This window comes from Buteo buteo, chromosome 9, assembly GCF_964188355.1.
Source record: "Buteo buteo chromosome 9, bButBut1.hap1.1, whole genome shotgun sequence".
NCBI classification, from domain to species: domain Eukaryota; kingdom Metazoa; phylum Chordata; class Aves; order Accipitriformes; family Accipitridae; genus Buteo; species Buteo buteo.
The window spans coordinates 39706930-39722783 of record NC_134179.1 but is presented as its reverse complement, the minus strand read 5'-3'; positions in this window follow the sequence as shown (position 1 = coordinate 39722783).

Sequence of the window (15854 nt, the reverse complement as noted above, 5' to 3'; positions counted from 1 at the left end):
AAAGCTATGCCAGGTAGCTCAGGTGCCAGATGCAGTACAGCCTCCAAAGGATCCATTTATCTTGCTCCAAGTTAGAGTGTTTTTGATGCCCACCCAGGCACCTTACTCATCTCTTCATGGTATCGTCCCTGCTCATTGCAGGGGGGTTGGACTAGATGACCTTTAAAGGTCCCTTCCAACCCAAACTATTCTATGATTGTATTGTGCAGCACAGACATGTTCTTTAGTGAAGGGAAAAAGCATGGGTGTCTGTGAGGACACCCCTGAGAAAGCTGGCAACTGATAGCTACCCATACTCCCTCCTCTCCAGGATGTTTTGGTTGCCTCCACCACTGAGATTTGGGAAAGTGCGCTAATATTAACCACATCCTGCTTCACTGCAGCTTCCTCCCACTTTGTTGACCAGGGTTGGCAGACATGTAAATTTGCACTGGTCCATCACTCATCCCCAGTGGGCTCTTGCTACCCTGAAGCTTTAGCGCCTATCCCAGCAATCATGACCTAGACACTAGCCCTCACCAGGACCTGCAGCTGCTCCCTGTGGCTGCTCTCTGTGGCCTCACACAAAGCAGTCTTGGCTCTATCTGCTTCCTCCTACAAAGAGGGACAGGGAGGAACCGATCTTAACATGTCCTGGCATAGTCCCTCCCTTCAGAGAGGACCATCTGACAGATATATTCCTTTCTCTCACCCTCAAAGCATTCTTTCTGTCCATGTTCAACTGACCTCACCAGTCTGTGTTTGGAGTCAGTGATCATGCCTCAGCTCAGAATATTTGGGCCAGCAGTCTTGTTCTTTCATCACTTCACAGGCACAACATTCCTTTTCCTATTTCAAAGCTCGGTTTCTCCCAAAATACCTCTGACCATTGCTAGCTGAAATGAGACCTGGCCCAGCCAGTTGTTTCCTTCTACCTGCTAGCAGTCATCAAGGCAGAGGTGCTGCTCCTCTGCACCTTTTGTCCGTTTGTCTCCAGTATCTGCTTCCTGTTCCGTCCCGAGGGCCAGGACTAAGTGCCCTAACTCTCAAGGCACACATCACAAGAACCATTTAGCAGACTACCTTTTAATATCAAATATACAAAACCAGGATCCAAAACCATGATCAGTTTCTCAAAACAATGTTGGTTACATGAAGTTTGTGTAATCCATTCCTTGACTTCTCAATGCTAGTGTAAAGTGAAGGCACACGGTCAACACACTCACTGCTAACCACTGCATTTCATTTAACATTGCAGCACTGACTCTTCAGTCCCTTCTGAATCAGGGGAGGCCTCAGTCTGGTGAGGTGTTTGGACCTCTGCCTACTTCTAAATGTGTGAATAGTCCCAAAGGTGTTTTTCAGTCAGGTTTTAAGGGACAGTTGAACCAACACGTCAGCTGCCACAGGCAGCAGTCCCCTACCTTCACCTGGGTTCTGGCACCTGCCTTCCTCTCCAGGTGGCTGGCTTATTTTGCCAAAACAACAGAAAACTGTTCTTTCTCTTTCTTTGTTGGTTTGGGTTTTGGTTTTTTTTTTCAAGTGAGGAATTTCCCCCTTGTTTAGCAAACAGAACGAACTCCTTCAGGGGTCAGGCGAAAGACAGCGAGAAGACCCCAGACCTTGATCCTAAATATAGCTGGGTCTAACTAGCCTCCCCTCCCTCTGTTTGTGGAAAAAGTGTTCTCCTTGGTGAGAATTGTCACTCCCACACACAATCAAGAGGGAAGGTCTCACCTACATAGGTGAAGTTTGTCCAGACTAACCCACAGTGATGCATGAAATCTGGAAAGGATCCCCTAAGCCTCACCCTGACCTGGTTCTGGAGAGACAATGACATCTTCCTGGCAGGACATGATGTGTTGTGTGTGCCGGTCATGCCTGTGTCACCCTGCTGCAGCTGGCACACAGAACAACCCATCCTTCACGAGCCGCATTCTGCCCATCCAACAGAAAGAGGTTTCTGTTACATTGATGTTAAGACTGGCATTCACTGCCAAGCCAGCTCTCTGAGGATACCTTCATCACCCAGCTCCATGACAGGGTGTATTCCTCATGTCCAAGTTCACACAGCAACCTACTGTACTGTCAGCCAGGGTGTCTCCGGGGGGGTGTTTTCCTTTTTCCATTCTGACATATACAGGTGTTACATGATGCAAGCTTTACCTACTGTCTTTTGTGAGGTTGGAGGGAAAAGGTGCTTCCCTGTCACCACCGCTCCCAGCACAAGTGGGAAGGGGACTTCTAGGTCTCAGCCTACATAGCTGAAAAAGAGAAGGATGTCATGTCACTTCCCACAGCAAATGCAAGCAGCAGGACTAGAGGGGTTTGTTCCCCTTCAGATGCTGGCAGACCTGTCCAACCAGCCTGATCCACACCACCTCTAGCATAGGCTGTCTTGTACCCTTGTCAAAGAATCCTTGCTGTTAATACTTCAGTGGTGCTAAAACAGGCAAGCAGCTTTCACTGATACAGGATTTTTGCTGCAATTTTCCCAGTAATTTTATGTGATAAACACCATGTCTCGGCTGTGCCGAGAAAGGGATGGACTCCTACCAGATGAGCTCAGCCAGAAGGTTCCTGAAGTGATAATCCGGGGCTGCTTAAAAAAATCTAATCAGTACAACGAAAGAGCTTGCACTGTGATGCCTCACTTAGTGGTGTTATTGAAGAGTAACTATGAAAGGAGCTACACTGTAATTACTAGGTTTGTGTCCTGTGTTACTGAGATGCTACTACCTGATAACCGTGAGCTATACCTGAGAATTCAGAAGTTCCCCCAGCTTTACAGAAGTGGAACCAATGGCAGGATTAATGACTCAAAAACCAAATTCTTGTTACGGGATGGTATTGCAATAGTAATTTATCTCCTCGCGGGTTCCTAATCATCTGAACAAGCTGCAAAGTTTCAGTACTCAGGTAGACGCTTCTCAGTGCAAGCTGGTGGTAGGTAAGGGAAAGGCTGAGCTTCAGAGTCTACCCCTCCGCTCAGATGTGCCACCCTGCCTGTGAAGGGGGAGCGGGAGGCCGTGCCAACAGCTGGAGAGAAGCCCTCAAGCACTTAATGTAGATCCTGCCTGATTAAGCGAAATGGAGGGTAAGTGTGAAGCCACTCCAGCCTGCGACAAAAGGTGTGTGGGAAAAGCCAGTATTTCTGCAGTTCTCCCTGAGGGTTTTCTTGTGACTTTCAAGTAATTTTTGTTTACACTAATTTTACTTTTCCGTCACAGCTGAGCGCAACAAAAACTGTAAAAGGCAAGACAGAACGTTAGACTGAAATATTTTTAGAAGCAACAGGAGAGTTGTGGTTAAAAGTTATTTTGAGTTCCTACTATAGAAGATGCCCCCTCACTGAGGGCAACACAAGGTTTTATTCTTAAAAGCCCCCCTCTGATCCTATGTTAAATAAAAAAGCTGCTATTTGAATAAAGAAAGAAGCTTTGAGAGAGTTCAGTTTGCTATAAGCCATGTATTAAGGGTGCTTTGTTTTAGAGAGGGCTTCAGACGATTTCTGATGAAGTAGAAACCTCATTATTTTAATCATTGGAAAAGACTAGAATCAGACTTTCTTCTTTTAATCATCATAAATGCAGAGATTGCTCACTGCCTCCAACTTTATCTTGTTATATCTGAAGTGGTAACATCCTACGTCAAACGTCTTTCATCTTCTCTCTCTCTGCTGTCCTGCAAGTCCCAGAGTGGTGTTCAGTCTGTGTTAGAGTACCTTAGTTTCCAGCTCTTGTTGAGGCTTTGAAGCTCTTGTAGACAGCAGCTTCTTCCTGGGATAGTTGCCAGCCTGCTCTCTCAAGGTGGATCTCTTCTGTCCCTATCCCACTCAAATGCTTTGAACTTCAGACTGGAGTCTGAAGCACTGCTCCTGCACTAGGACTTCTAAGCACATCTCTGGGGTGCCCAATTCTGCCTAGCAGCCCCTCCTGAATGTTTAACTTCCAGTCTGCCTGGTTCCCGCACCTCCTCCCACCCCACAACTGCTTTAATGTACCACCAATTAAGTACAGGCCTCCACTGTTGGACTCTTCAGGAACTACATAGTGTTCTTAGGGGGAAACCAAACCTTCTGCTTGAGTTGAAGGCAATTCAAGGGTTTTCTTCCAGGACCCTGAGAAGACCAGCGGATATATTAGTCAGGCCTCCCATGCACATACAGAAGTATGTTGAACTGTCTTTACTCCCATTGAGAGTGTGTTGTCTCTTTCTTTCTCCTCTTCAAATTGCTATAAAGGCAGGATCATCATCAGGGTGGGTTTCGTTTCCTTCTGAGCAATAGTATTGCCGTCTCCTCGGACCTATCCCAGACTGAAACAGCGGGCCAGCTGCAAACCATCTCACTTTCAGCAGAGTCATTGAGTTGTAATGCCAGGCCCTTGTCCTGCATCAGAGAGGAAGAGGGTGACTGGACCAGCATGGGAGGAAATCCATGCGGGCACTAGTGGTGCTCGGGGATGTAATGAACTTCACAAGCTGACAAACTGCCAGCTTGCAGCAGGTCCACCCACCCACATTCTGCAGCTGAGGACTTGGCACACAGAAACATTAAGCAGCTTAGCCAGAGTCGCCCATGAAGCCTGTGGCAGACCTGTGAGCGTACCTTGGGAGATGCAGGTCAGTGCTAGATGTCCCTTCCTTGGGCCGTGTTCGGGCAAAAGTAATTTCTCCTGGTGCTGGGAACAGAGGTAGCCGGTGGGAGCACAGCTTTGTCGGTCAGGTTTGTGGTGTTGCTCTGCAGAAACCAAGTGCAACCGGGAGCTGAGAAGGAGATGGGATGAGCAGGGGCAATGCAGGGACAACAACAGAGGGAGCGGGATCCAGTAGGAGACACAGGGGAATAAAGGCAACAAAGGAGGTGAGGAAAGTCAGAAAGGAAACCAAAGAGGAAACAGACCATATACAAAGGGAAGGAGCTTGAAACAGACAAGGGACTTTTTAAGCCACCATCTTGTGGCTACCTATGCTGTGCTTAGCATGGCTGAGTTCCCAGTCTGACAGGCCTCAGGACTAATGAATGCAGAGGGCATTTCTGAGAATAGTGGGTTTTACCTTTTCACAACCCATCAAACTAAGGGGAAGGAAGAATACCCCAACCTATTGCTAGTACCACTGTACAAATCTGAGCGCAAGGAAGTCTCTGCAGCACACAGCCCAAGCATGCCTCACCATGTTCCTCGAGAACTTCAGCACAAGTCCCACACTGCCTCACCACTGACCGTTCAGGCTCCAAATATACAGCAGAGGATCCTCCACTGTCCTTCATCCCTCCTTTTTGTGCCTGAGACTAGATACAAATTTGTGCTTGTGTAGTTTTATCTAAATGTGCAGTTTTCTGCAGGTAGAGGTTAACGCAAGGCCACAAGAGATGTCAGTGTCCCTGCACGTATTCACTTAGGTAGGTTTAACATCACACTATTGAATTCCTCTCCCCTGGTGCAACCCTGTGCATGGCACAGGCACTGCCCCTTCCCAGCCAGAATACACGGTGGGGACCATCCTCTCGGCACCTCACACTGGTGGGCAATACATTGAGCGGCAAAACTCTGGTTTCCCCAAAGCCCTGGCAAATTCTCCACCACGTGAGATTTTTCTGCACAGCCACGGCTTTGAGCTGGAGCATTAAATTCTATGAAACATCATATTTGTTAAAATAAAGACCATAGTTCACTAACGATCATTCCAAATAACTGCGTGCCCCAGCCTGGCAGTAAACAACAGACTACTGCAGTTTTAGATTAAACCCTCAGGTTAAAGCCAGGGGAGGAAAGGGGCAGCCATACTCAAGAAAGTAGTCTGCCTTTAGCTACGTGGTCAGCTTATCACAGCTCAGCTTCTGGACTTCTATACTGTTGGAACTAAGGAGGGAGAAAATAAGCTTTAACTGATTAGGTTTGCTTGATCTGAATAATCTCTTTGATGCTCCTACCTGTTGAAAGTTTGTTTCAATTCACTTTCCCAACCCCTCGAGGCAGCACAGGGAGGATCAAATAACAATAAAATGTTCATTAGAAGCATTTGGCTCTACTGTGCAGAAAAAAGCCATTGACCTGGGCAAAAGCACAGTAGTCACAAGAAAATTTATAGATGCTATTTATTGCCAAGGATCACTCAACTGGACAGTCTTCAGTTCGCTTCCCATGACCAACAGATCCTTGGTGATCAGTAAGAACATTGTTATACAACAGCATGAGTCAGGATACATCCTTTTTTTTTTAAATTGAAAGACCACAAGAGCAAACCACAATGGGAGAGGAGCAAACGAAAAAGAAAAAGGCTGTTCTGCAAGATTTCCTGTTCCGTGATGCATGGGTAATTGGCCTATATTTGTGACCCCATTTTTCTTTCAGGTTTGAAGCTGTACTGCAGAGATTCGATCCTTTGGTACAAAACCTGCACTGTGAAGGAGTGGGAATGGTCAACGCTGGGCACAGAGCGAGTCTTGAATGAGGCACTCGGCACTCTAACTTGCATGCTTTCTAACTTCCACGCTTTCTAAATTCCACACGGCCCCTGAACCAAACATTAAATGCAACTCTTCAGCAAAAGGACAAAGGAAGACACAGAAAGAGACAAACTGCCTCCCTCTCAGGCACCTTTCTGAATTGCACCCAAACCTGAGCTGCTTGATAGAGCCCAAGGTGGGGTGGTGCTGGCTGTTGCAGTGAACATGCTGCAGTGCAGGAAGAGGACCTCTGCGGTTCCGCTCCCGCCATCAATGTGGGAGAGTGGAACAAGTGACTTCTATGGATCTGCCCCTAAAAATCATGCATTTCACAGGCAGAACACCCCTTTACATGGTTTGCACTGCAAATAAGCCTTCCCTCTTTGTGCACTGCTAGAGCTGTTGTGTTACAAGGTGTTTCAAAAGCAGCGAGCCAGAGCTATGGCCCATAGTCCGTATAGAGTCTATATAGACATAGTCTATATGAGCTGCTACAGGCATGCAACTCTTCATCTTTCCCCAACAAACATATTGTCTAGCACGTCCCCTACAACACCAGGCCACAGCCAAAACCAAAGTCCACCTTCTAAATTTTTGTTTACAAATGGGATTCTGACTTTCTGCTTCAAAACCAGAGCATTCCTTACAGTTAATCTCTAATGTGCTGCTGTTATTTCTTCAGACTTTTTAATTTTTTAACTCAGACTAATCCCCCCATCTGCAGCTGCCTGCTCTAAATTGCCCAAAGTTGGTATCTGCTTCACTATCAGGAACACGGCCACACACCCCAGGGAAGGGAGCAGAGGTTCAGCCATCCCTTCAGCAACACAGTTTCCTGCACCAAGCACATGGCTCTTGTGCTGGCTGTGGGCACTCTTACTGTTTCAATCAGTTTTATATAACTTGCTCTCTGCTATTACCCACTGTCTTCTCAGCTTCAGTGTTTCTGGGGCTAGTCTCAACCCATGGGTATGTGCTTGATTTCTTTTTCTTCGTATAAACTAGATTAGTTTGGGTTCTTTCAAAGTGGTACTTGGCACTCATTTCTGCCCATATTTTTAGTACCTCTCCAGAATCCTTTGCATCTTTCCACAGTTTAGCTTAATTCATTTTGATATTTAATGCAAAAGGAGCATGCATGCAAGGAATCAGTGCAGAAGAGCTACTGTGCATTAACATCATGCTAGTTTATGCTACCCTAGCTTCTCAAGTTAGATGAAACCTATGGCCCCAATGCATTCATTTTTTTGACTAGTACTTTCAACTCCTTCAAATTAAGTACCATCAAATTAGCACACACTTATTGAAAACAGGCACTACGGGAAGAAAAGGTTTTCATGAATTTTAATTTCTCTTTTGTGGAAGAAGTCCATGAGAATTTGTCTTACTTCTCTCTGGGAACATCAGACTTCTGACGTCAGCACCTCCCCCAATCTGTAACCACAACTTAAAGGGACCTGCAATGCAAAAACCTGCTCAAAATTCAGACTTTCTCATAGTTTTAACAGTTTCTGTTCAGGTGCCTAATTTAAAATTTCACTTACTCAATTAACTTAGTCCACTGACTGAGTGTAACTGAGGAACACCAGTTTTGCAGTGCTACAGTTAACAGTAGCCTGGGCGGGGGGTGGGGGGGTGGGTGTGTCAATTTTTTATGGCAGAGTCTATTACTTAGATCTATAATTTATTCCTTAAAGAATTACTTTAAATTTCATATTTCTCCCATTAACATGTGCTAAACTATGAAGTCAAGTGTACATAATTCTAATCTCCAGGATTCCTTTAGCCTCTGAAAGCTAGAACTAGTATTTTGTAATTCCTTCTCGGTTTGCTCGGAATTATTCAAACTATTTAACTTTCAATTTTATCAGTTTCCTTTTAATGAACAAAGCACAAACCTCCTACTTCACAGTTCAAAGGAGATGAAGAAAACATCAGTCAACATGTCAGCCACTCATTTGAGCCGCTTAACACTATAAAGCTGCCTTTTCTTACAAAGGTTGCCAGAAAAAAAACAGCCTCTGTAAAACATTTCTTAGGTAGGCAAATATCACATTGATTTCAAGGAAATGCATGCTTCAAGATTTTGCCTAACTTCATCCCTAATTCATCCACAAGTCAAAATTATTTAGACTGTCTTGAGCATCTTTGTTAATGTTTAGAAAGGGTAGGAAACAGTGCTCGGGAGAGACATCACTGATCGGGGCAGGCACAGCTGGACAAGCTGCTGAGCAGCAGCCTGTTTGCACACAAACAGCCCCTCTTATCCCCTTTTCCCTCTGTTTGCCTGCACTTTTTCCCCCGAACCACCGTGATCCCTCCTTTTTGGTCCTGGCCCTAAACATCCCATAACAGGACTTACGCAGTAACCAGATCATCCTCCCCAGCATCCCGGGCATCCCACCATGAGCCAATGCCTCTGTAGGTCCCTCACCCTGAGAGGTGACCTGGGGGACTGTGGGCTGGCACCGATCCTGGGGCAGCTCAGGGAAGGGACAGGGCAGGGGCTTCAGGGGCTCCAGCCGAGTATCAGGCCCACCCTATCCTTGGTCCTCTGTGCTCCTGAGAGTTGAGCCTTCATCCCATAATCTACCATTCACCTATGCAAAAGTAGGTGGACTCCACCATCCCCTCTCCTCACACAGCCTTTCCCAGCCACGTTTCACCTCCTGGGTGGGCTGCCCCCCACCACCACCCCGAGCAGAGGCTCGGTGCCGCTGCAGGTTACCTTCCAAGGGGCTTGTCGGTCTGCAGCGTGCTGAGCCTTACAGCCCCACGCCTCTGGACAGGAGCTACAGGATCAAAGTAAACCCTGCAGGAGTTACCTTGCCCCTCTGTCCTCCTTTCCAGTTGTGGAGATGAGCTTTTTATCACTTAACCTAACACAAACCACCAGAATTATATGCCTAAAACATAACGTGAACATCAGTTTAAAAGCCACTCTGCCACGATCACCTAAGCCAAAAATGTAACTGAAAACACTGGTCTGCCACATGCTATCCCTTTCCCAATAGTGCCCATTACAGCATGACAAGCCCTGAAGGACATTTGTCAGACAAAATAGACCACATTGTGAGCGTGAGGTGGAAGTTTTTCCATTTCGGAGCAAAAAAAGCAAAAGCACCTTTCTTGCTATGAAGATGCATGTGATTCTTTTACAGGGGAACTGTGCAAATGACCTGATTTTACAAGGTATTGTATCTGTTGTGGTTTCCCCACAGCATAGAGCAATTGAAACAAAAAAATTAAAGCTACTAAGAAACTGAAAAAAACAACTTTTAGAAACCTTATGGCTTGTTTTTAAATATAGATAGATTGAAGTGCAAGGATCAGCTGCAGTTACTAACACAGTGCACTATCTAATTGTGTTCTAAGTTCACATCTTCTAAGAGATTCCTTCAAGAACATAAGGTTTAAAACCTTATAGTAGAGTTGATGTTAAACTACTATATTTGCAAATGCTGGCCTTTCTTCATGGGACAGTTTGCATGTACATGAACATCTGCATCAATGAACTATAGCAAAACTGTTTCTACATGCAAACAAGGTAGTTTGTGTGCACAGAGGTAGCCAGATGGAGTCTGTCTATTCCCATGATAACTGATCTGCCATATAACAGTCTGTTTTGGTAGAATCATGGAATAATGTAGGTTGAAAGGGCTCTCTGGATGTCCATCCTCCTGCTCAAAGCAGACCTAACTTCACAGCTACAGCAGGTTGCTCTAGGTCTGTCCATTTGAGTTTTGAAAATTTCCAGTGATGGAGAATTCACAACCTCTCTGGGCACCTGCTCTAGCCCCACACCGTTCTCATGGTGATTTTTAAAATTTTATTTCATGTACGCAGCTGCAATTTCTCTTAATGCAATTTGCCTGTTGATTGTTGTCCTTTCACTGGCCACCTCTAGGAAGAGTCCAGATCTGTTTTCCAGATGGCCCTCTGTGAGCATGGAAGACCACAGCTTAACCACCCACCTTTACCTTCTCTTCTACAGGTAGAACATCCCTAGCTCTCCATGTCACACACTTCTGCCCCATCACCATCCTCTGGCCCCGCCACTGGGCTCTATTTTGTTGGCATCTCTTGTACCGGGGGAGCCCCAACTGAACACAATACTTCAAGTATGGTCTCACAGGGAAGGGGATGCAGGGGAAATAGCCACTTCCCTCAGCCTGATAGCTATACAAGCACAGCCAGCAGGCTGACTCATTCTTCCAGGCTCTCACTCTTCACAGCTGCCTCCAGGCCCTTTTCTGCAAAGCTGCTTTTTACCCAGCCCATCTGTCCACAATTTGGCTACATGGATGCTCTGGGAGATTTTGCCTAAAGCCAAAGAAAGTGACATCTGCTACTGCCCTCAGAGCCATGGTAGAAGGTGATCACATTGGTCAGGTGCAACTTGCCCTTCATAAACCTATGCTGGCTGTTCTCAGTCACCTTATTTTCTTCCATGTACTTAGAAATGGCTGCCACGAGGACTTGCATCAAATTTCCCAGGGACTGAGGTGAGACCGACTGGTCTGTAGCTTGCTGGATCCTCTTTCTCACCTTTTTAAAAGCTAGACATAACATTTTCCTTTTTCAAGTCATCAGGAATGTCCCTTGATCACCACAACTTTTCAAAGAAGCCCGAGAGCAGACCTTGCCAGTAAAGACAGAGGTGAAGAAGAAACAGTACCTCTGGTTTTTTTCTTTACCTTCATCACTAGGTCACCCACTCCATTCAGCAGCTGGCCTGCATTTTCTTTCATCTTCCTTTTACTGATGTCCCACTTGCAGAAACCCTTCTTACTGCCTTCACATCCCTTGCTACTTTCAGCTCCAGCCAAGCTTTGATGTCCCTTGTACCATTCCTGTATGCCTCTGCAGTTCCACAGCCACGCCTTGTAGCCCCTCCTCACTTCCCCTTTCCATACAATTTTTGCATTTGAGCTCAGCCAGGAGTTTCTCAATCAGCCAGTCTGTCCTCCTGCTATGCCTGTGCATGGGTTTGCATAGTGGAAAGAATCCCTTTGTAAAGGCAACCAGCTCCAGCCCCCATACCCCTCAGGGCAGCCTCCCACAGGCTTCTGCCAAACAGAACCCTGAACAAGACAGAATTGACTTCCCTGAAGTCCAAGACTATTACTCTGCTACTTGTCTTCCTCTCTGCTCTCTGGATTTCTAACTCTGTCATCTCATGGTCACTGTAGCCAACATTGCCATTAACTATTGCATCTGAGTATTTCTTCCTTATTCCTGGGTAGCACATCTAGAGCATCCCCACCACCCTGTCCAGCACCCAAGTAAAAGATGGTCCCTGACACACTCCAAGTCTCCTGACTTGTGTGTGTTCTGCCACGTGGCTCTTCCTGCAAATCGGAAGTGGTTAAAAATCCCCATGAAAACCACTGCATGCAATCAGGAGACTTCTTCAAATTGTTTAAGGCAGGCTTCATTCTCTTCCTTTTCTTGATCAAGGGGTCTGTTGCAGATGCCTACCACAATATCCCCTTTGTTGGCCTCCCCTTTAGCCACAATGACAAACTTTTGGCAGGCCTGTCATCAGGACTTTTTCTATTCCATTTGTGCTCTGCACATTCAGACTATTCCTCTGTGGACCTCCCCCCCTCCATTTTTCTTCCCTGCCTGCTTCTTAAGCTTGTGTCCATCCATTGTGGCACTCGTCATGCAAGCTGTTCCACCATGTTCCTGTCATCCCAGCAATGTCACAGCTTTGTGACTGCACAGACTTCCTCTTTCTCTTGTTTATTTTGTTGCACACTTGTTTGTGGAAGAGAACTTCAGATGATCCCAGTCACTTTGATTTCTTGCAGTGAGGGATGTCCCTTCCTCAGACATCTGTGTGTGTTCCCTTCAGCTCCCACATACTTGCAGGCTTTGGTCTCCCCACCCAACAAACCTAGTTTAAAACTCTTCATAAGGTTAGCAACCCTCTCAGCAAAGATAACTATCTTCATCAGGTGCGTCCCGTCTTTTCCTAGCAGACCTCCTTCCTCAAAGGGGGTCCCATAGCCATAAAAACCCCAAAGCCCTGCCCATGACACCAGCAACACACCAGAGGTGGGCCCAGGCAAGGAACAAACAGGTCTGATGAGCAGGGCGAGTGCCTTTATCCCGTTGCAAGGGAGGTCCCCGACTACTGTTACCTGTCACTTTCAGCCTCACTGGCTCCAACGGCATGGCTAGATGCATCCCCCAACAGAACTCAAGTGTCTTCTTGTCAGGGCTCTGCAGTTCTCTCAGTAAGCATCTGCAGGTGGAGAAAAAGCTTTCTTGTTTTTTCCTCCACGGGAATCCCAGCCCTCCCCTGGTTAAACATTGCCTCTGGCCTTCCCCGCCTTTCATACGGTGGGGGATGGGGGTTCTTGCTTTTACAGCAGCCACACAGAACCTTTGCCCTTCTGTTGGCATTCCTGATGCCATCCAGCCTTCTTCACCTGGCAGCTCGGTGTCCTGACAAGAGCACAGATCCTGCCTGTGAGGCTGCTGCCACCCCCAGCCTCTGAGAAGCTCCAGGCACAGCCTGCATCTGCACAGCCACGTCCACCCCAGGGTTGTGCCTGGGTTGAGGTCTCCAGCGTGCCGTGATAGTTGCTCTGGCTAGTGCCAAGGACTGTGGCTTGTCACCATCATCACTGTGTCCTCTACTGGTCTCAAGCACCATCTATGGCTTTACTGTTCACTCTCTTCCACTAACTCCTTCCTGGTTGCACAAGCTGGTCACAGTGGTCCTCAGGTGTTAAGAAAAATGAACACAAGCCTGCTCTGCTCCCTCGTACTCAGCAGGCAGCTTCTCAATCTCTGTTCTTAGCTGCATTTCTCCCACCTTATGAATGCCAGCTCCCCTCAGGCAGGCTGCTTCCTCACGCACCACGTGCTGAGCAGGACACAGAAGCCTGACACACATCTGCTTTGTCCCCATTAGATTTCCTGCTCAGTGTGCAACTCCTCAAACTGCTTTTTGTTCCCTGCTGCGGTTCATTCAGCTCATAAGCATGCATTTTTTTTCTCCTGCACAGTGCTTAGAAAGCTTTAAAAAGCTTTTCTGAGGAGCTTACAAAGCACTCTGTTCCCCTAGGTCAAATGACACACTACAGCAAAAAAACCCAATACTAAAAGCAAACATTCAGTTCATTGAACAAAGCGAGTGTTCCCCAAAATAACCTTTTAATTATATGCTGAACTTTGTTGTGATCTCTCTGCTGTTCCTCAATCACTGTACAAAGACAATGCTTGAAGACTGCACAAGTACAAAAGAATGATGTTCCATCCTCTTCCTGTACTTAAAGGCACGCTATTCATTTATTGGCCATTTTTTCCATGACAGGTACAATAGACTTAGCTGACTAAGGCGATTCACTTCAAGGCCTGGGAGAGAATAATTTGTGGCACTTCTTTGAACAGCAAGTTACATACTTACATTTTGCCCTCTGAAATATTAAAAAGAATAAATGATTTGGAAAAAGTTAGACAGGAAGTTTTGAACTGTGATTGACTTTAAAACATGGACACATTCCAACGAAGTGACATTGTACATGCAAGGAAGCTAAGTGAATTTTTCCTATTATTCTGTAGGCGGGGGGGAGGGGGGGAATCACAGCAGCAACAAATTTAAGTACCCCAGCAGCCCAAAACCAGAAACTGTATACTAGAGGTCATTGGGCTTTTGGGCTTCCCCCCCACCCCCATTTTTATAGGGGAACTTAGTACTGTTCGTGCTATATTAATCAAAGGAACTGACACTTTTTGGTGTTTGTTGCAGATCCATCAGAGGTTCAATCTTTGGGTAACTCAATGACCTTGAATAGCCCAGTTCCTTTTTTTGGTAGAAATCAAGGCAGTCGTATGTTGCAAGTTACGTTTTTGCAATACTACATTCATTATAGATAGTCTGTAGAGGATTTAGCTTCAAGATGAACAAAATCACTTACAAATCTACCAAAACTACATCTCTGAAAATGCTTCAACTTCTCTCTTGGCTCTACCTTACAAGGAAAACATCAAGCCAAAAAGACCTACCAAAAAAGATGCATCTGGCATTTCCCGAAATGAACACGAAGCACTGTAGTCATCTTGCAGAGATTTAATTCCTGCTGGCTAGACAATGCTGAAACTAGGAAGTTTGTTAGCTTTTATCTACAACTGAATTGAAATACCCATAGATGCATTCTTTCCTGAAGAGAAGGCTGGGCTTTGTAGAAGTATTTCATCAGTGAAAATTACTACGCTAAAAAGCAAAGTAGTAAACCCTATCTTTATCATCATCACCCAATCACCCTGACAGTTACAGAAGTGTTTAAGTTGTCTCAAGAGCTAGATATATTGTCTAAATAAGGACTATATTGTCAAAGCAGTCTAAAGCTAAGAGTGGTCTTATTACAGCTGGGGAAAACATCACTTAGGAGGAAATATTTTATCAGATAGGCCATGGATTCTCACTTTGCTTTAAAAAAAAAAAAGTAAAAAGTGTGGAATACAGTAACTTCACTACAAAAAAAAAGAGACAAGTATAATTTTTATAATCCATCCTCATTACTACAGCCATATTAATGGTATGGAACTGTCAGCCATAGCTTAATCCTTAATTTTTTACTTCTGGAAGTCACAGGATTTGTTACACAAACTACAGAGTGTAAGTGTTTAACAAAAAAGCATGTTTCTAACCAGGTGTAGTTGGTACAGAACTGCACAGACCAGTCATAACTGCCCCTCTCAGACACTTTCTTCTCTGTTCACAGACATGTCTGCAAAAAGGCAGAACCAATACAGAAGAACACTTAGACAGGAACATTCCCATCTTTTATGACAGGGCTCTAGTTGTTAATTCTAACAGACAGATGAGGTTGGGTATTCAACTGCATCAGGTCCTTTAGGGAGAAGCTTCATGTAGAATACCAAACAATATAGTTTGAAACATACAGAAAAACAAGCATTCCAGAGAGCTTAGCTTGTCAGTCATGTTTCAGTAACTCTAACAATGGTAAATAAGACAAAATTTTGCCAATCAAGATTGGATTTTTTTTTTCCCCTCCTTTGTCTGTTGAATCATAAACCATCTGACAACTCAGCCTGATACCCAGTAACCCTATTCAGTCTGGTCTTAATCAGACTTTTAAGACTCATCATCAGGAAATGCAAGATCCTTTCAGCTTAGAAGAAATTTGAGCATGCACACATTCTCTAATGCAGACTGGACTAACTCTGAAAAGAACATTTTTCAAGAAAACTCCCCCAAACCCACAGGGCTTCCTGAATATCTTAAATGCTAAGATTTTTGATTCAAGAAGTCTCAAAACCACAATTTAGCCAGCACAATAGCTTTATTTCGCAATTTGAATTATTATACACAATTCAGTAAAAGCCCACAGGAGGAACAGCATGGAGACTTACCACTTCTTGGCATTTCCGTAAAGTAGAGCCA